Consider the following 21,001-nt stretch of genomic DNA (forward strand, 5'->3'; position numbering starts at 1 on the left):
ACTTAACATCTGAGGTCATCAGTCCCCTAGACTTAGAACTACGTAAACCTAACTAACCTAAGGACATCACACACATCCATGCCCGAGGCATTATTCGAACCTGCGACCTTAGCAACCGCGTGGTTCCGGACTGAAGCGCCTAGAACCACTTGACCACGGCAACAGAAGATAATCGAAGCATTTGAGCTGTGGTGCTACTGACGAATGTCGAAAATTAGGTGGACTGATAAGGTAAGGAATGAGGAGATTCTGCGCAGAATCGGAGAGGAAAGGAATATGTGGAAAACACTGATAAGGAGAAGGGACACGATGATAGGACATCTGTTTGACATCAGGGAATAACAAACATGATACTACAGGGAGCTGTAGAGGGTAAAAACTGTAGAGGAAGACAGAGATTGGAGTACATCCAGCAAATAATAGAGGACGTAGGTTGCAAGTGCTACTCTGAGATGAAGAGGTTGGCACAGGATAGGAGCTCGTGGCTAACCGCATCAAACCAGTCAGAAGACAGATGTTAAGTCTCATAGTGCTCAGAGCAGTGCTCACATAAACAAACAAAATTTCTTCCCTCTGCGTGCGCTAGTTTCAGTCTTCCTGAGTATACGTAATTGTATCGTAATTAAAAGAGGAATGTGTCGCGGGAGAAAGAACACGATAATAGAACCAAAAACGTCCCAGAAAAATGGCTCCAAAACTAGTCTATTGCGAGATAATTGCGAATGTGTGGTTGTCACTGACTGCAGTACGAAATAATCAGTATAAATGTATTTGAAATGCAAACTTTTCGATTAAGCCCCTATCTGCAAGAATGCAGAGTCCTACGGTGGTAATACTGAATAAATTGTTGTCGGTCTGCAGCAGCGTCAAGTGGTTAAAATACCATGAGCTTTCGAGCAATTTCCCCCCAGGCCATTGTCAATTGGAACGCGTGCTGGGTTGCTGCTGGTACATTATTCTGTCTGCTGGCTGTGACGTCACTGGTGCTCACACCATCGCCTTATGCGGGCATACGATGACTCGAAGTTCGATGCGCCCGCTTCAAGCGCACGACAGCCAGAGCTCACGCCGTGCTCAGCTGCAGTCCGCCGTCTCTATTTAGGATGCTATCGGTGACTTTTTATTTCTATGTCTTCTTTAATTACACAGCTCCAGAAGCTGTGTTAGTGCGAGCCACGACTGTGGTTTCGTCATATTTGATCCGGTGACTGTTTTATGGAGCATACTAGGTTAAAACTGGTTTTTGGGGTGTAGTAGGCGATAAAACTTCTCATGGTCTTGTTGCGTTGTTCTGCAGGCCACACTGTTTGTCCGACACTCGCAAGGTATCTTGTACGCCCCAGGTGTACTGAGACCTCCTGCGCCTTTAACTGGTCTCAGCAACTGTCAGATTTTTGACGGGCGCCTCAAAATCGATTTTATTTTGTGTATTTTAAGGAGGCGACTTATCTTGCCCGACACGGAGACACAGAACGAGACCAAACATGCAATTTTCTACTCCGTCTCCTCGTAGACAGTCTTGCCGTGGGTCTTGCTTGAGATCACTTCATTTATTTGGTGAACGCTGCAGCCGTTGTTTCTAAAGAATCTGCGTAGGTGGTTCAGCTCGTGGGGCAGGTTATCGGTATCTGATATCGTTGTTCCACGATGTACCGCTGTTTGTAACACAGGGCGCGTCTGTGTTGGTTGATGGTGTCCGATGGCGTCCAAGGTCAGATCGGAGTTAGCTTTTTTGTACACGCTGTGGCCAAGGTACGAGTTTAGTTTGCGGCGGACGGTGAAGGGCAATGCGTTGTCTTTCTCTATCTCCATGGTGAACTGTATGTTAGTGTCAATGCTGTTGAAATGTTGCAAAAACTCGTCAAGCTTTTCACGTACGTGGGGCAAAATTACAAATGTGTCGTCAATGTATCGAAAGAACAACCAGGCTTTAACGGGGCCGCGTCTAAGGCAATGTCCTGAAAATCCTCCATAAATAAGTTTGCAGCAGCTGGAGCAAACGGGCTTCCCACAGCCAGTCTAATCGTAATTAAAGAAGCCATCCGAATAAAAATCACCGATAACACCTTTAATACAGACGATGAACTGCAGCTCATCGGAGCGTGGAATCTAGCGATGGCACAGTTGAAGGTGGGCGCATCGGACGCCGAGTCAGCGGATGCCCATATATGGCGATGCCGTGAGCACCAGTGACGTCACAGCCTGCAGGTACAGTACGTAAGTGGCGCATCGGCAGCCGATTGGCAGTCATACCACTTGACAATGGCCGAGGAATACTTGGTCGAAGGCTCATGGCATTTTAACCATTTAGCGCAGCTGGAGGCCCGAGAACATTTCATTCACGCCTCTAACAGGACTCAAATTCTACCCACGTCCTATCTTAACAAGAAATGCAATACTGTTTCAGCACTTTAGGCGTTACATTTCATTCTATACTTATATGTACCTATTAAAGACGCTGTTCTACGTTCTGTCTTCGCATTTGGCTGCAATATCCACTTGCTTCTGCAGAGAATTACGAGTTTTATCGAACACTCTCGGATTCTGAAGTAAATCTTGACGCAGTGCAATTCACCTCTGCAACTCGTTGGCCGTTTCAACGGGGCTGCTCTACACAGCAGTTCTGAGACGGTCCCTGGCAGAAAAGTCGCCCTTTTACTGGGAGAACAGTACACTCTGTGGATGTACGCGAAAGTACAGCACATAATACAGTAGAGAGTGTATAAAAAAGAATCATCCGATTTTTAAAAAATCATAGCTATTTCTTATTTGAGATATGTGCGTGAACAACATACTGTTGGAAAGAGAAAACTCTCGAGTTTTGAGTGGTTCCCACTAGGTAGCAGCAGCATGCGCCCACTTCATTTCTAGTAAAAATGGTGACGGGACAACAGAATGCGTTTTGTGTTTTACGTTTTGCGCAGTGCGGGTTAGTAATAACTTATGAAACGTCCCCTTAGAAAAATTATAAATGACTGTGCTTAAACTGACACACAATATTTTTAGCACGACGCAATCTGACTTTCAAAAATCCCTACAAAAGAATGGCCCTGACTAACAATAACCTATACCTTTCATGAATCACTTACCTCACAAAAATCTTCGTTACTCAAACTACTGCAATACAGCGTGCGCCAATACTGGCAGCTGAATAAAAAGTGTCTAACTACTGAAGGCACTAACTACTGATAGGTATAGTTAGCAAATGAAAGATTTTGATAGAGAACAAACAATGTATTTACCTTAATAGTGTTCAAAAGTCATAATATATAATCAGTTCATGACATCCAGTCTTACAAATTTACTCTCTCTCTGATGGACACATGTCCAGATCATCCGCTCTCAAAACTCCGCCATCTCACTCCCCACATCCACCACTGCTGGCGGCTCACCTCCAACTGTGCAACGCTACGCGCTGTTCACATCCAACTGCCCAACACTAGAATATGCCAAGAATGCAAACCAGCCACAGACTGCACACAGCACCGTCAGTGATTTTCATACAGAGCGCTACGTGACGTTACCAACATAAAAACCTAAACAGCCTACTTACAAACTGTACAGCGTGACTTTCGCACTAGGTGTGGTGTGCATCCTCCTACATCACAGAGCACTAGACGATGGCACGAATAACTCTGAGAAACAGGTTGATTGTGTTGAAGGCAAATCGCCGGCCCGTCCCCGAGTGTCTGACACAGACGTCGAACACATCCGCCATAGTTTCACAAGGAGTCCTCAGAAATCCGTTCGCCGTGCAGCTCGACAGCTCAACACGCCCCGGTGTCGTCTGGCTGTGTTGCGTCGACGTTTAGATGTGAAACCATACAAAATCCAGCTACTGCAAGCCCTTCATGAAGGTGACAAAGAACAACGTGTGGAGATCTGTAATTTCGTTCTTGGCAAGCTGGAGGATGACAGTTTTCTTCCATACTTGGTGTTTAGTGACAAGGCAACATTTCATTTAAACGGGAAGGTGAAATGTCATAATATCAGAATATGGGGTAGGAAACAATCACATGAAGCCGTACAACATGAGAGGGACTCTGCAAAATTTAATGTGTTTTGTGCAGTTTCACGAGAAAAGGTATATGGTCCAAACTTCTTTGCCAGGAACACTGTTACAGGAAGTACATATCTCGATATGTTTGAGAACTTCCTTTTCCCACAGCTGGAGACTGAATCGAACGACTTCATTGACCAACAGTATGGGACACAGACACACTGGCATCTGTAAGTGCGGGAATTTTTAAATCAAAGGATTACTGATAGCTGGATCGGTCGCACTGTACCAAATGATTCCCCCATACACTACTGGCCTCCAAGGTCACCGGACGTGACTTTTATGAGATTATTTCGTGTGGGGGCTTATAAAACACTCTGTTTATGTGCCTCCGTTACCAACAACAATGAATGAACTGAGACATCGCATAACAACTGCTGTGGAAGCTGTAACTCAAGACATGCTCGCTGCAGTGTGGGAACAATTTGAATACCGCACTGACGTACGCCGTGCATCTCAAGGGAGGCATATTGAACACCGAAGAAAAGGTATGAAAAAAAAACTGTTTCAGTTTCCCGTTCATCAAAAAACAAAATGCACTGAATATGTTTATTAGCTTCAGAAATATAAACGTGCCAAATGGGATGATTCTCTTTGATACACCCTGCATAATCCGAACAAGCGCACTTTTTACTTTTACTGTCCAAGTTACGTATTTCTCTATTCACAACTGTATCAACTGTTTGCCATGATGATACGAACCTAAGGACGACACAGCATCCAGTCCCCGAGCAGAGAAAATCTCCGACCCACCCGGGAATAGAACTCGGGCCTCTCAGCTTGGCAATCCGCAGCGCTGACTGAGCAGCTACCGGGACGGACCAATTTCGTCTTTAATATCGCGAAAGAGCAATCGTCGTCCCGTTCAAATACCGGCAACCTGTCTCTATAAGTCCCTGCAGTACCGTAGCTGAGACAAGACAACCCAGAGCGGGTAGTTCTGCTATGCAGCCACGCGGCGTCCAGTACATTCCCACTGCCTCTGGGCGTCCGCAGGCATGTGGCCCAGAGAGGGCAGCATTGTAAAGTTGCGTTTTTGATGTAACTGATTCGATTAGCCGAGCGGTCTAACGCATGTCTTTCCGGAGTGGGAAGGAGCGCCTGCTCCCCGGCACGAATCCGCCCGGCGGACTTGTGTCGAGGTCCGGTGAGCCGGCCAGTCTGTGGATGGATTTTAGGTGGTTTTCCATCTACCTCGACGAATGTGGGCTGGTTCCCCTTATTCCGCCTCAGCTACGCTATGTCGGCGATTGATGCGCAAAACAAGTTCTCCACGTACGCGTACACCACCATTATTCTATCACGCAAACATAGGGGTTACACTCGTCTGCTGTGAGACGTTCCCTTGGGGGTCCACCGGGGGCCGAACCGCACAATAATCCTGGGTTCGGTGTGGGGCGGCGGAGGGATGGACTGCGGTAGTCATCGTGGGGTTGTGGACCATTGCGGCTGCAGCGGGGACGAAGCCTCTCCGTCGTTTCTAGGTCCCCGGTTAACATACAATACAATACAGCTGATTCGATGCATTCGAAGATGTATAGTGCCCCAAGAACTAAATTTTATAAGAAGGACACTGAACGTTTTGTGTCTTTCACAATCGATAATTATCCGTTCAATATATTTTTGGAGATAAATTACTTTACACGTAAACTGAAGGTGGAGAGGGAAAGGAAAGGAAAGGAAAGGAAAGGAAAGGAAAGGGATCACTGCTGTCAGCTGCACCGAGACATTCCGCTTTATAAGCGGCGACGAGTGACATTGTGTATCGGACCGGGATTCGAATTCGGGATCTCCTCCTTAATAGACAGGTGCGATAACCACTGCGCCCTCCGGGACACAGCGTTATCACAGCTGTACGACTATCTCTCGGCACGCCTCACGGCCGATCCACATTCCCATCGAGCGCCACCTATCCGTAGTCCTTGTCCATTTTCGTTGTCTCAGATAATTCATATAATAAATTACGTAAAAGGTAAGTTCCAAAAATGGTTCAAATGCCTCTAAGCACTATGGAACTTAACATCTGAGGTCATCAGTTCCCTAGACTCAGAACTACGTAAACCTAACTAACCTAAGGACATCACACACATCCATACCCGAGGCAGGATTCGAACCTGCGACCGTAGCAGCCGCGTGGTTCCGTACTGAAGCGCCTAGAACCGTTCGGTCACAGTGGCCGGCTAAAAGGTAATTATATGTCATCAGAATATGTAAATAACATATATTTATACACTGAAGCGCCAAAGAAACAAATACAGAGATATGTAAACAGGCAGAATACGGCGCTGCGGTCGGCAACGCCTATATAAGTCAACAAGTTCCTGGTGCAGTTGTTAGATCGGTTACTGCTGCCACAATGGCACGTTATCAAGATTTAACTGAGTCTGATAGTGGTGTCATAGTCGGCGCACGATCGATGGGACACAGCATCTCCGAGGTAGCGATTTAGTGGGAATTTTCCCGAACGACCATTTCACGAGTGTACCGTGAATATCAGGAATATGGTAAAACATAAAATCTCCGACGTCGCGACGGTCGGAAAAAGATGCTGTAAGAACGGGACCAACAACGACTGAAGAGAATTGTTGAACGTGACAGAAGAACAACCCTTCCGCAAATTGCTGCAGATTTCAACGCTGGAGCATCTATAAGTGTCAGCGTGCGAACCATTCAACGAAACATAATCGATATGGGCTTTCTTAGCCGAAGGGCCACTCGTCTACCCTTGATGACTGCACGACACAAAGCTTTACGCCTCGCCTGGGCCCATTAACACCGACATTGGACTGTTGATGACTGGAAACATATTGCCTGGTCGGACGAGTCACGCTTCAAATTGTATCGAGCAGATGGACGTGGACTGTTATGGAGACAACCTCATGAATCTATGGCCCGTGCATGTCAGCAGGACTCTGTTCAAGCTGGTGGTGGCTCTGTAATGGTGTGGAACGTGTGCAGTTGGAGTGATATGGAACAACTGATACATCTAAATACGACTCTGACTGGTAACAAGTACGTAAGCACCCTATCTGATCACCTGCATCTATTCATGTCCATTGCGCACTCCGACGGACAAACGCAATTCCACCAGGACAGTGCGACACCCCCCCCCCCCCCCCCCCCCCCCCAGGCCCCGAATTGCTACAGAGTGGCTCCAGTAGCACTCTTCTGAGCTTGAACACTTCCGCTGACCACCAAACTCCCCAGACATGAACACTATTGAGCATTCTGTTCAGAATAGATCTCCACCCTCTCGTACTCTTACAGATTTATCGACAGCCCTGCAGGATTCATGGTGTCGATTCCCTCCAGCAGTACTTCAGGCATTAGTCGAGTCCATGCCACGTCGTGTTGCGGCACTTCCGCGTGGTCGCGGGGGCCGACACGATATTAGGCAGGTGTACCAGTTTCTTTTGCTCTTCAGTGTATTATTAATATGTTTTCGATGTCTTTGTTAGTAACTCATATGAAATTACATCCTCGTGTGATTAAACCGAGCATATCCAACAGCTAAGAAATATTCGCATATTACGTTTCCATGCAGATACTGATCACGTTATCTGGACTCTAACAATTAAAATTCGGAAATAAAACAAAGACTGAGAACACCAAAGAAAAATCTTGCCAGACACCAACAAAATTTTTTAAAAAAACTTTCATTTCACAGTGGAGGAACCAGAAATAAACTTTAAAAAATCATCTACGCAATTTTTATTCCATTTATAACACTTTGTTTACTTACAATACCTAACGTCCTGTCATGTTAACAGGACAAATTTCAACTGTACGAATGTGGGAAAGCTCCCAAAACCACCCTGCAATTGGTCGACAGAACTGACTTAACAGCCTAGGACTGAACCAAGACAGTCCTCGTGTCTGCAGAGAGAGATTAAAAAAGTCTGCTGCGTCGCACTCCATAGATGATGACAACTCCAGAAGTGGACATCTTTGTCAACCTAATATTTGACTTTTTTCTTGCGTAAATAATTGCTTTTTATGTTTCCGACTGTAGCACATGGGCCACACCTGACGCGCAGAGGAACACACGTACAATATTAAATGTCTGTGATGTTCAGCGTTGACTAAAATGTCTGTGTTGTGTGAAACTGAATCAAACCGCGACATGTCTTGTTTGCTGAAGGATGAAAGGTAAACTTTTGTTGTGACTAAGTGGTGGAGCAAGGAGAAATGGGGACAGACGACGGTGCAGCAAGATGTGGAACCGAGTCCTGTTTCAGCACCCTGCTATGAAGGTTCTCATCAGTCTCGGACGGCAAAGAGCGTCGAACGTGCCGTTATGGAAAGGTCACATGGATAGAATGTCAGAGAATAGACCACCTACAACGGCTTCTCTAGGACAATAGTGGGTACGAAAGGGAGAGGAAGATGGAGAATGAGGTAGCGAGACATCGTCCAGGATGACACGGCTAAGATGAACATCAGCTCCGTATAGACAACCAAAGCACTCGACAGCAATAAATGGAATAAGCCACCCACAGCTGCCGTATCGTCGATAAGGCCGTTGCACATGTAAAATACAGGGTGTTTCTAAATTACTATGCGGCTATCGAGACGAATTCAATGATGTATAACAGTAAGATCTTTGACGGTCAACGAAGGTCAAAAAGTTGGCATGAACGTCCATTTACAGAAGGTGTTCGAAGTGATGACCATTGATATCAGTGAAGTGCTGCAATCTTCTTATCATGGATTGAGTGGTATTCCTTGTCACATCGGCACTTATCGAACCACATGCTCTGACAATTCTCTCTCGCATATCTTCAAGGTGTAGTTGGAACGTCTTTATAAACAATGTCTTTTTCGAATCACCACAAGAAAAAATTGAGAGGCGTCAAGTCTGGCGAACGAGTCGGTCACGACACATCTCCTCCGCGTCCAATCCAACGATTTGGGAGTTGTCTCTGCAACTCATTTCTAGCCATCAGCGAAAAATGTGCCGGACGCCCATCGTGTTGACACCACATTCTGTTCCTTGTTCCTGAAGGTATTTCTTCCAATAACAGACCCAATGTTTCTTGCAGGAATGTGGTGTACTTCCTACCATTAAGATGTCCTTCGATGAAATAGGGGCCTATAATTCTGTCCTCCAGAATCCCACGCCATACATTCACCGACCACGGTTTATGGAGTGCAACTTGCCGCAGCCAACATTGATTTTCAGTTGCCCAATAATGCATGTTATGCAAATTGACATTTACATGGTTCGTGAATGTAGCTTCGTCAGTAAATACAAAACTAAACTCCGCCCGAACAGGAAATGAAGGCCCAACGGTACTGACCGGCCGCCGTGTCATCCTCAGCATACAGGCGTCACTGGATGCGGATATGGAGGGGCATGTGGTCAGCACACTGCTGTCCCGACCGTATGTCACTTTCCGAGACCGAAGCCGCTGCTTCTCAATCAAGTAGCTCCTCAGTTTGCCTCACAAGGGCTGCGTGCACCCCGCTTGCCAACAGCGCTCGGCAGACTGGACGGTAACCCATCCGACAGCGCTTAACTTCGGTGATCTAACGGAAACCGGTGAAACCACTGCGTCAAGGGTCAGTAAATAAAATCAAATTAATAAATGTGTCATCCATCTGAATCTGAAGTTTAGCCCATCGGCAGAATTCAATGCGACGTATACAATCCATACCAGTTAATTACTGGTGGAGATTGATATGGTAAGGATGATATTGACGGTGATGCAGAACACGAACAACACTACTCTGGCTTTCCCTTGCGCTTTGACGCGAACTAACACAGCCACAGTGACAAGTGCACCAAATTCCGTTTTCTCGTTAGTAACTTTCATTTGCCAGATATGTTTCCGATGCGTTAAAGATCCAGTTGTTCTCAGTTTATCATACACATATTTAAATGTACGTTGTGTAGGGTGAGTACGTTGAGGATATCTTTCAGCGTATAAGTCTCCAGCTCTCACTGGATTTCGTTGGCATTCTCCGTAAATGAGAAGTATATTGACTTGTTCTTCGAAGGAATACATCATTCACATTCGCTTGATTCGACGATACTAGTCTTATCGTTCCTATAAGTGTTGTATTGCAAAACCGTTGAATGGTGTTTACATGTCAATGACAAGTTAGATGGATACACCGTATTCGGCGAAAATTTACTATTTGCACGATATACGAGAGACAATTGTCAGAGCATGTGGTTCAATAACTGCCAATGTGGTAAGGAATACCACTCAATCCATGATAAGAAGATTGCAGCACTACACTGATATCAATGGTCATCACTTCGAACACCTTCTGTAAATGGACGTTCATGCCACCTTTTTGACCTTCGTTGACGTTCAAAGATCTTACTGTTACACATCATTGGATTCGTCTCAATAGCCGCTATCAGAAAAAAGTACCAGACTATATCATCATATATAAAACAACAAATTTGGCCTTCATATCTCTGACCCTACCTGGCAACAAAAAACTAACGTCATACTATGGCCCCCGTTGTCCGCTGCAACTTTTGTCCCACAAACTTTTCAGCTACTATCATACATTCGAAGTTATTCTTGGTGGCAATAATTAGTAATTCATCCTGAATATTGAGAAGCCAAAATACCCAGACTAGTGAACAGGGATCGACTACATGTTCGCGAACTAACACTTGCCCGAACCGCCCGTTTCTGAACCATAAATATCCTTTAGAATGGGAAGAGTTACCCCAAAATATAATACAATACGACATAAGTGAATGAAAATAAGCAAAGTAGACTAATTTCCGTGTCGAACAATCACTCACTTCAGATACCGTCCGAATAGTAAAAATCGCAGCATTAAGTCTTTGAACAAGATCCAGAACGTGGGCTTTCCACGACAGTTTACTATCCATCTGAACACTTAGAAATTTGAACTGTGCAGTTTCACTAATCATATGCCCATTCTGTAAAATTAAAACGTCGGGTTTTGTTGAATTCTATGTTAGAAACTGCAAAAACTGAGTCTTATGTGATTTAGAGTTACTTTATTTTCTACAAGCAATGTACTTATGTCATGAACTGCACTATTTGAAACCGACCCAGTATTGCACAAAACATCCTTTACTACCAAGCTAGTGTCATCAGCAAACAGAAATATTTTAGAGTTACCCGTAATACTAGAGGGCATATCATTTACACTCATGCACATAAATTAAGGATAATTGCAGAATGTGGTGGCACACAACGTGACACTACACAAAACTGGCGCTAATAGCATAGGCACATAGGGAACACGCACGACACAGATCTGTAAGTCCACGATATTGGTGATAAGTTGGGGAAACCGACCAGAAACACATGTGCTATAAAACACCACTGTTTCCTGCGCATGTACCCCGACATCGATATGGGAGATGATCACCATGCACATGTACACAAGCCGCACAACGGTTGGCATACTCTGGATCAGGTGGTCGAGCAGCTGCTGGGGTATAGCCTCCCATTCTTGCACCAGTGCCTGTCGGAGCTCCTGAAGTGTCGTAGGGGTCTGAAGACGTGCAGCGATACGTCGAACGAGAGCATCCCACACGTGCTCGATGGGGTTTAGGTCTGGAGAACAGGCAGGCCACTTCATTCGCCTGATATCTTACGTTTCAAGGTATTCCTCCACGATAGCAGCTCGGTTGGGCCGTGCCTTATCATCCATCAGGAGGAAGGTGGGACCAACTGCACCCCTGAAATGGCGGACATACTGGTACAAAATGACGTCCCGGTACACCTGACCTGTTACAGTTCCTTTGTCGAAGACATGCAGGGGTGTACCAATCATAATCCCATACCACACCATCAAACCACGACCTCCATACAGGTCCCTTTCAAAGACATTAAGGAGTTCGTATCTGGTTCCCGGTTCACGCCGGATGAAAACCCGGCGAGAATCACTGTTCAGACTACACCTGGGCTCGTCCGTGAACATAACCTGGGACCACTGTTCCAATGAACATGTAGTGTGTTTCTCGATGCCAGGCTTTACGGGCTCTCCTGGACCAGGGATCAATGGAATGCACGTTGCAGGTCTCCGGGCGAGTAAACCATGTCTGTTCAGTCGTCTGTAGAATGTGTGTCTGGAGGCAACTGTTCCAGTGGCTGCTGTAAGTTCCAGATCATGGCTACCTGCAGTACTCCGTGGCCGTCTGCAGGCACTGATGGTGAGATATCGGTCTTCTTGTGCTGTTGTACACTGTGGACGTCCCGTACTGTAGCGCCTGGGCACGTTTCCTGTCTGATGGAATCGTTGCCATTATCGTGAGATCACACTTTGTGGCACACGGAGGACCCATGCTACAACCTGCTGTGTTTGACAAGCCTCCAGTGGCCCTCGTATTCTACCCCTCATAACGTCATCAATATGTGTTCTCTGAGCTATTTTCAACACACAGTCACCATTAGCACGCCTGAAAACGACTGCACACTTATTCGCGGCACCGTACTCTGACGTGCACCAACACACCTCTGCGTATGTGGATTGCTGCCAGCACCACCGTGCGACGACCGTAGGTCAAATGCACCACATGGTCATACCTCGAGGTTATTTAAACCCGCAAACCGCCGACCACAGCGTTGTTTCACAACGTATCAGCATTATCCTTAATTTATGAACATGAGTGTATATAAATAAATAATCACGGGAAAACTTTAAACTCGCCCTGTAGAGTACGATGTGCGCAGCTTCGATGCACAGGAAATTATTTGCCCTCTGTGTGAACGCCACAGCTCGGCATTACCTACACAAGCTGCTCTTTCCAGTGCTTTACCTAATGACCAGCAACCGTTGTGGCTTCTTCAGACATTTACATGCGCTCCCCCAGTAATGATCTCGAACCTTTGATCTTTACGCCCAGTAGGCGTTCTACGTCATTAGACACGGCCCAGCTGGACGAGGGGAACCCAGTAAGACTACTGTGTCGACGTCGGCGTCATTAGTCCGCAAGACTCAGAAGGCGGCATATGCCAGCGCTTAGTTTGACACCGTGTTATTTGACCTTCGAAAGGCTTTCGATACAGTTTCACACTGTTGCGCAATGACAAAATAAGAGCATGAGAGAAAACCTGGCCAGCTTAGTACTTAGACTGAAGAGTTCCTAGCATACAGATTGTGTGCCGGCCGATGTGGCTGGTTTCTAGGCGCTTCAGTCTGGAACCGCGCGACCGCTACGGTCGTGGGTTCGAATCTTGCCTCGGGCATGGATGTGTGTGATGTCCTTAGGTCAGTTAGGGGACTGATGACCTCAGATGTTAAGTCCCACAGTGCTTAGAGCAATTTGAACCATTTTAACACAAAATTACGAAGTAAACGTACAAACACACTCTTAAGGTAAAATAAAAACGCAATTAGACAAACACCAGACAACCGGCGGCAGTGATGACAATGACATTGGAACAGAATTACAAACAGATCTATACAGTTACATTATGACAAACATGCATATGCTCTTACAGGAAAAGACAAAACGCGAAAGGGCAAACACTGTACGTTATACAATAAGAACAACAACAGCTGAAGAACAAAGCTGCAAATAATATCATAACAATGTAAGAAGTGTAGCATATAGACAGACGTACTTTAAAAAAAAGAAAAACCCAAAATGACACAAACACAAAACAACAAACGGTATGTACAATAGTGCCAGTATAATAGTGGCAAAATCCACTAGATAACAATAATGAAAATTTTATGTACAAGTAGAGGTCTGTAAGTAAATTAAAAAACAAATTACGGACCCGATTACGAGCCGGCCTGATGCCATGTGAAAATACGTTGCCTCTTGTATGAAAGGATGGTGTCTTTTCGTATTTACAAAGTTGGTGGCAGACTGGATGCTTTCCGCCTGCTGGGGTACAGGGTAATCAACTTAGTGTTCCTTTACCGGGGCAATGAGGTCTGTTGCCAATGAGCGTTCTTGCCCGTTTATTATGTTGGTGACGAAAACGACCCCTCCGGTCTTTTCCATTTTACCTGTGCGGTAGTCTGGGTGCCACCGCTTCGCAGACACTTTGTTGCTGCCCGTTGGTGGTTTTTTTTCGTAGTTCGTAGTTCTTAATCACGGTCTTGCTCCTTTTAAAGTTGTTGTGAATGTGTAAGTTCTTCAGTCTAACTGAAACGTTTCATTTCCTTTTCCAGCAAATGTTCAGTTAAAAGCACAATGCTTCATTAATGCTATGGAATGTTCGGAGTTTTGATTTATTCTGTATTCTGGGTTTTCTCCGTTTCCCTGGAACATTGTGATGTGGAATGTTCTCCCCCGCGTAATGGCTGGGCCAAGTTAGAGCGATCTTTACCTTATGTCAAAGTGATAATAAAGATGTCTACTTGTGCGTGTGTTTCTTTCTGTTCTAATTTACGGGTTTCTGCCTTCCTCAGATTAATGTGTGCTTAGATATACCGATTTACTCGTATGTTTAGTTACACTTATGTCCACGTGTTCCTTGTTCAATGAGCCCTCAGCTAAAGCTCCGTATTCCAACTCGTTATCCCAGCTAGATTGAATGATCAGCGTCTAACATGTCATTTGAGCACCTGTATTTTCATAGTTTTGAGAGATTTTAGTAACCTCCTTTGTTTGTGGGGACCACATGTTGCATGAACCAGTGAGACCTTCACCTCTCCCGGTCTCGTTAGTTCTGTTCACGTTTAATCTAACATTTCTAGTCGTGTACTTTTTACTGAGAAATTACATGATCTTTACCTGTTTCACTAAGGTGTTTCCCGATGAGTGATTTATTCACTCACTCGTTCTTTTCCGTTTCTCATATATAGGTATATTGTGGGCGCGAATTTCCTTATCTAATACTATATCGGTAATATTATTTCACTCGGTATAAATCTCTTTGTCGTAATTTCATGCTTCTGATGATGGCTAATTTCTCCCCGAATTTTATCTTCTTGTGTGAATCCAGTTTGGGAGCATAAAACTGTACGTTCCTTTCTCTTTTCACTTCCCACACGATCAATTAAGCTTTACGATCGTGCGTTATTTTAAAGTGACCTGGTGAGTTGTTTCATGCTCTGGTAACAACGAGCTATTGAGTTAGGATGTTCCACCTTGTTTCTCCTATGTGAATTTAAGAACAAATGTTCTCTTTGAAAACTAGTACCATACGTCCCGCCGTATTCTTTCTGATTTACCACGTAGACACCCTCATTGCCAAATATACTTTGTCTAATGCTTATGTTTTCTCAGAATACATCAGTGTTGTTTTGACAGGCTGCACAAAGGTGTCAGCGATAATAACGAAACATAATCTGAGATGTAGCCCTCCTCACTGGAGCGCCTAGTCCACGTTTTATTAATTTACCACATACTTCGTAGTGTGATTACATGATCCGATTTTGCATGCTTTGACTGAATTAATTTAAACCCATTTAATTCCGATTATGCAGTCATACAAAATTTTTCAGTTCCGTCTGATATTTAATCTGTAAAGAAGGGCCTGGACTGGTGGCGACCCTGTAATTTATAGCAAAGTAGTTCGTATCTTACTAAGTCGTTTGAACGGTGAAAACACTGGTGCATTACATCAGAAGCGCCAGTAGTAGACGAGGGGTATGCTACAAATATATTAATTCGAGGCCTATTCGGAACGTAAGGTCCAAGGTCCGCTCGGTCGCGAAATGAAAACCACTGTGAAAATCAAAAATGTTTCATTTTCAACAGTTACCTAAACCTTCCAGATACTTGTCTACATAGTCGCCGCTCAGACCTCGACATTTGCCGCATCACTGCACCAATTAAGGCCCGTATAGTGGGTGATCAAACACTTCCCATCGAAAACGCTGCAGGAACGTCTTCATTGCCCCTGCAGGGTCCGGCCGAGAACTGTCATAACGGAGATGTTATGCAGGCTGCATCACATCAGGCGAAATCTATCACCAGAGCCCGATACTCGGTGGCAGACACTATTTTCTATGCATGTTTACGTGCTCACTGTGCGCTCAGAACTGAAAAGAGTGAAGTGACGCGATCGACGAGCATACTAGAGACACTGCCCAACACATCTGTGCAAAGTGTCATCGGCTTTTCACTGTGGTTTCCATTTCGTGCTCAATCGGACCTTACTTTCCGAATAGCCCTCGTAAATTCCTTAGAGGACAATGTAAGCTCAATGAACCCTTTCGTGGATGATGTTGTATGCAGAGTAATCGGAACGCAACGATGTCGTATGGAAAGGCAGGGAGACTTGCAGATGCTCGACACTTGTGCAGTGTTGCTCGTCAGTTTGGGACCTGTACCAGACTGTATTGACAGATAAGATCCAAAGAAGAGCAAGCCATTTCGTCACAGATCCGTTTAGCAGCCGCGAAAGCGTAATGCAAATTCTCATCCACCTCCACTGGCAGACGCAGCAAGAGAGGCATTCTGCATCATGGTGTGGTTTGCTGCTATAAAACTCCGCGTACCGGCATAGTGGGTCGTGCTTTCGTGTGTCCAGGCAAACGTTACAAGGAAATGATTTCGCTTCCCAGAGAAACTTCAAATTTTTCTGGAGAATCCGCAGCTGTACTCGCACCTTTCAATTACTTCGAGAACATCACAGTAGGAAACATCTCGATTTGAACGGACCTAGGAAGCTTGCTGTAAGATCCGCAGACACCAGCAGTTCTCAAAAAAACTAGTCCACTGGTAATGGACGTCGTGAAAGCTACAAAGGAAAATGAATATCTCGGCAAGAAGGTATAATTTATGTGAGCCAGAGGACACGATAACATTAAATATAACGGAATAGTCGACGACTTAGCCAAAACGGCACATTTAAAAACATTTTTTTGTCACCATCACACGCGAAGACCTCATTACATAGAAGAATAAAACTGCATTGGGAGACGAACATTAATCATAGATAAGCATTAAAGGGAAATTTTATGAACAAATACATGCAATCGTTCCCTCGAAGCCCGGGTTCCACGCAATTAAGGCGAATATAAAGTATATAAGTTCCATAATTCGCATAGATCATTCCCCAGCCATCTTCTTCAATACACGTTCGAGATAATTGTGAATGTGATGGAATAACAGTAGGAGATATCAACCATATTTTTCTCGAACTGTAAGCAGACCAGCAGATCGGTTTCACACAACAGTTACGCAGATTTCGTCAGGCTTTACCAACGAATGTAGTAACGCCCCTTCATCAAAATAATATATTGATATCAAAACTAATTCGGAAAATTTCAGATATATGTACGCTTACTCTGTAAAACTGCGAAAGACTGAGAGGTGGCTGTATGGCCTTCAGGTCTGAAGTTACAAATTTTAAAATTTTAAAAAAAATCTTAAAATTCTGAGAGTCAGTATAGTGCTTCCTTCTGAGTGCAACTACCTAAAAGATCATGAACGTAAATGTTAAAGTTTGAAGGAAGTTACTGTGCCGCAAACGTTGTATTTCTATAATATATTTTATTTTCTGCAATTGGTCAATTACGATCACATGGCCAAGCCCAAAGTAAAATGTAATACTGTACGGAAATACAGCCTCTGCTGAAGAGTGACTTCCTCTAACCTTTTCAGGACACCGCGCTACATCACGAACAATGCTGTCAAAATTAGAATGTATTGAACCCACATGCAGGCTTACCAGTATTCCTGCTTCCAGTGCACCATTCGCAGTTGGAACAGGAAAAGTGGGAGATGACAATAAACGTAAAGTATCCTCCGCCGCACACCTTCCGTGGCTTGGCGATTGTAGATGCAAATGGAGCACAAACTCAGATTGGACATAAAAGTGGATATAAAGTGTTTTCGGTTTTGTTTAGCAACGGGCCCAGCATTCGGCTTAAGTGATATTATTTGTCAACGTAAAACCTAGATGATGGCCGAAGCCCGTTCCTCTAGAGTCAGTTTGTAAACTACTGCGCCACCTCGATCCGGCTTGCAGCTCAAGGGACCTCCCCTCTATCCGAGCTCAAAATGAGACAGAACCACGGAAGGTCAAGATCCAAGTAACTCCTCGGAGGTTCGAAGCCAGGCCTCAAGTTTCCGCACTCTGCTCCCTCGCCGCTGGACGCCGGCGTTTCTAGAGTCCCCTCCACTGTGCCCGCAGCACTGCGGCCAGTGTCACACCGACACTAAATCAATAGTAGCACTACCGCTTTTCTATTGGCTACTTACGCCCCACGGCTACGCTAGGTACCTGGTCCCAGGTCTCTGACGACTTTTCCACCTTCATCAAGCGAAACCAACATCACCGACATAAGGAAATATTCCGAGTGGACACTAGACGGACTGCATCACGAAATACAACCTGTTCCAAACCCGAAGCCATAATTCTACTAAGGTGTAAATCAGTTCACTGTAGCAACTAGTGAAATGTTCAAACAGGTACGCCGGTTCATTATGCGAAACTGTTGTTCCTCAGAGTAAGATTGTCTCGTTTCGGGGTTAGAAATCTCTATACGGACTAAAAGTTTTGCTCCGCAGTATCAGTCTTCAGACTACTAACATAACCTGACAATTGACCACAGGTTTCGTCCTGTAAAAGCAAATTTTCCAATTCATGTTCCGCTGAGGAAGGTGGCACATTGGTTAAACAATGTATTCATATTCTGCACTGGAGGAATTCACGTCCATACTCCACCAACATGTGGATCTAGATTTTCCAGTATTTCGGAAAAATTCTACATGCGCTTGTTGGAATGACTCTTTCGGCGAGACCGTGGGTTATTCCCCTCCCTCATCACTACCCAGCTGAGGTAGCTCTTCGTCACTAATGATCTTGGCATCGACAAGGTTCTATATAGTTAATGTTAATAGAGACCATAACTTGAGTAGTGGTACTAAATGGTCACTACCGTAATAATCGGTGATCTATGACACAGAGTAAAATAGGCAACGCTCTGCCGAAAGAATAATTCCACAGTCCAGCACAAAAGAATACCATTGCGAATGCTTTTACAAGTAACTCCTAAAACACTATCAGAGATATCTCGCGTAAGCAACTGGCAAGTAACAAGCTGGAACTCCAATGATGTGCAAGAAACTACCGCGAGTGGGCAGTTTGAGCAGCGCCTGCTCTCACTACGCCAGCTAGTTGCTTAGTGCAGACTCGCGGTACTCACCCCAAGTCGCCGGCCGGCGAGTGTCCGTTTCGCTGCGCTCGCGTGTGTGTGAACTGTGTGCTACGACCCGGCGTCTTTCCCTCACCGCCGCGCGCCGCTGACTGTCCGCCGTGGTCGAGGCTGCCGCCACAGGGTCGTGCTTCCAGCGGCGGCCGCTGGCGGCGCTGGCGGCGGCCCGAGCAACAAGTGACAGGCGACGATGCCGGTCTGCTCGTAAACCCTGGACGGGCGCGGCTCCTCTACGTCATCACGCGCGGTGGTGGATGCCACTTTTTTATTGCAGAGCAAGGCATTGTGATACGACTACCACCCACTACACCCACTACATCTATTCTACGCAAACAGCTTTCTAGTGCACGACAAAGTGTACTATCTTTCTTCTTCTTCGCGGATGGATCACTTAGGACCACGCGTAATCAACATTTGTTGGCCTTCCTTTTCGCGCAGTATTCCTTCATAAGCAACTAATGGGCTAGCTTTCGTTACGTAGACCACGTATGTCGGTTATTTTTTTCTCTCTTCTTCCTCAAAACCCCGCGTGTTTGTGATTTTTCTGATTTCATTTCTGTCATGTAGATTTGGTCTTTTTCCGTCTGTTTGTACCATTTAGGTCTTGTAGTTAAGTTCTTTAAAAATGTATGGATTTTGTGCGTTAACCTGTTTGAGTCCATTCTTTCTACATGCCCCATGAATTGGATTCTTCTCATGTGCATTGTGTCTTATTTTGGAGATATTTTTATATGTCTGCATTGGGTTTTGGATAATGCACACCATCTTTAGTTCTTGGTCCTAGGATTTTCCTCATTATTTTACGTTCTTTCACTTCTAATTCCCCTTTTAGTGTTTTGTGTTGAAGGTTTAGTGTCTCAGATGCGTAGAGAGCTTCGGGTTTAATTACTGATGTGTAGTGTCGTGTTTTGCAGTTCCGCGAGAGACTCTCTTTGTTGTAAACGTTTTTTGTTAACTGAAACGCCGTCTCCATTTTCTGGACTCTTGATCTGGCAGATTTCTTTTCATTACAATTTTCTGCAATCCATTCAGCTAAATATTTAAATTCTTTTACTCGAGAGATGTAGTTATTACAGTTTCGAGATCAGAAGGTGCATCTTTGATGTCAGTCATAAATTTTGTTTTTTCAAATGAAATTTGTAATCCTATTTTTGCTGCCTGCTCTTGTAATAATTCTAGCTGTTTGTGTGCATCGGTAATGTCTTGGGCGATCAGTGCCATGTCATCAGCAAATGCTAAACAATCGAATTCTATGCCCTTACGTTTTGGTCCCAGTCTGTGTGCTGGTGCACCTGCTTTTCTCCATTCTCGAACAACTTTTTCAAGAGCACAATTGAAGAGCACTGGGGACAGTCCATTCCCTTGTTGTACTCCTGTGTCTATTTCAAATTCTGTGCTCAGTTCTCCCATAAATTTTACTTTGGACTTGGACTCCGTGACCAGTTACCAAGGCTTATTCACGTCAGTGGCAGCTCGTGGCTGTGAAGATAGCTGAAGAGCCAGCAGAAAAGAAAATTATACCTATATTGTCTGAATGTTTGGACTTATCCATTTCTTGTACACCAAATCAGTCCTTCGGCCTTTTAACGCTGAAAAAATGTCGGTGATGTCTTCTCAGAACGGTTGTTTTTACTAACTACGCAAGAAGTTCATTATGTATTGAAATATTCAGTAAAGAAGAAAGTCTCTCTTCTGAAATTGCGTTCCTCGGGAATTTTCTTCGAATCTCACAGATGTGTTTTACTATAGTTACCTTCATGTACACTCATGCTCATAAATTAAGGATAATACTGATACATGGTGAAACAACGCTCTGGTCGGTGGTTTGCGCGTTTAAATAACCTCAGGGTACGACCATGCGGTGCATTTGAC

The 21,001-nt window shown here is 44.8% G+C and overlaps 1 protein-coding gene across 1 annotated transcript in view; it reads right to left on the reverse strand.

Annotated features, from left to right (window-relative positions):
* LOC126473593 (uncharacterized) overlaps positions 1-19,203 on the reverse strand; it is a 608,171-nt gene extending 588,968 nt beyond the window's left edge. Inside the window, exon 1 of the mRNA XM_050100740.1 lies at positions 19,121-19,203. The gene's annotated coding sequence lies outside the window, so the exon portion shown is untranslated. The remainder of the gene's footprint in view (positions 1-19,120) is intronic.
* Positions 19,204-21,001: the final 1,798 nt, after the last annotated feature.

This window comes from Schistocerca serialis, chromosome 4 (assembly GCF_023864345.2).
Source record: "Schistocerca serialis cubense isolate TAMUIC-IGC-003099 chromosome 4, iqSchSeri2.2, whole genome shotgun sequence".
Lineage (NCBI taxonomy): Eukaryota > Metazoa > Arthropoda > Insecta > Orthoptera > Acrididae > Schistocerca > Schistocerca serialis.